We start from the raw sequence: 623 nt of genomic DNA, 5'->3' as shown, positions 1-623 counted from the left end.
GTGCGGGAACAAACGCAGTCTTATGGCATCATCAGAGATACCTTGGTATCTGAAGTGTTGACACATATCAAGAAATCGAGATATGTGTGTATGCGGATTTTCACTAGCCATCCCATGATATTGATGTCCATTCTGAAACAGTTGAATCACGTTTGTCTTCAGTTGGAAGTTCGGTTGCCCAAATGGAGGATATACAATACTAGATTGACTTTGCACCACCAATGGTGCCATGAAATCCCCAAGTACCGTATTATCATCCTCTTCCACTGCCAAACCTTCGTTGAGTGGAATTCCCGGTCGATTTTTCTCGTTAGCCATTTGTTGCACCACTCTTGCTTCCCTTTGCCTGTGACGGAATGTGCGTTTAATCTCTGGATCTATAGGGACCAAGTCTTGCTCAGGTGCTCCTTGCATGCAAACTCTGATATGGCAAAATTACACGAAAAGTCAATATAAAATAGCAATTAAATAAATCTAGTGAAATTAATAAGCACTAAAATGAATAAGTTCGAATTAGTGTCACCAAAGTTAGAATTAAATTTAAAATTTAGTCCCCGGCAACGGCGCCAAAAACTTGTTCACGAAATTATTTTCTTTCGATTTAAAACCCACCGCAAGTGTAT

The sequence above is a fragment of the Olea europaea genome, chromosome 13, assembly GCF_002742605.1.
Source record: "Olea europaea var. sylvestris chromosome 13, O_europaea_v1, whole genome shotgun sequence".
Lineage (NCBI taxonomy): Eukaryota > Viridiplantae > Streptophyta > Magnoliopsida > Lamiales > Oleaceae > Olea > Olea europaea.
Note: the sequence above shows the minus strand (reverse complement) of the source record.